Consider the following 665-nt stretch of genomic DNA (forward strand, 5'->3'; position numbering starts at 1 on the left):
TTTTTTTTTAAAAAAGCAGAACAATGTAACAGTCCTGATATGACATGAAGGAAGTTTTCTTAGCCTGTGGCTCAACTTTGAGGAGGACCTCAGTGTCACAAAGATAGAATTATCAAGGAGGGAGTGTGTCCTCCTGGGCTCAGCTGTCTGTGTGGGAAAGGTCCTTAGCAGCAGGGAATGGGAGGACACTTGGAGACTCCAGGGACTTTGGCCTCCACGTGGAGAAAGGAACAAAGCTCTATTCCAAAGTCGACGGAGAAGCAGGGCCTTCTCCTAGAGCTGCTGCCCTGACTTTGAGTTGCCAGCCTTCCAACCACGAGGACGGAGCTGCTGTGGCTTTAGTGGGGTGGAGCTGTGCCAACACAAGGGCAGGCGCTTTGGATTCCCCAGCTGTTCTGCAGGAGAAAGATTGACACTCTCCTCCTGTGTGATTTCTTAAAAAACCCACTGGAGGGTCAGCTGGGAGTCAGTTCCCACTCGAGAGCACATAGCAAGAATAATAGGCTGTAAGAGTGTCTTCTTGACTCAGTTCTTTCAATTACTTGCTATGCATCTGATAGTTGGTCAGTGAAGAAGGATTTCAGAAGCAGCATCAGTGCCTTTGAGTTGTGATGTTGGAGAAGAGTAGTGAATAGCCCACAGGCTGACAAGGCAAAGATAGTGAA

Source organism: Elephantulus edwardii, unplaced genomic scaffold, assembly GCF_000299155.1.
Source record: "Elephantulus edwardii isolate Elephantulus edwardi_28Jun2011 unplaced genomic scaffold, EleEdw1.0 scaffold00064, whole genome shotgun sequence".
NCBI lineage: Eukaryota > Metazoa > Chordata > Mammalia > Macroscelidea > Macroscelididae > Elephantulus > Elephantulus edwardii.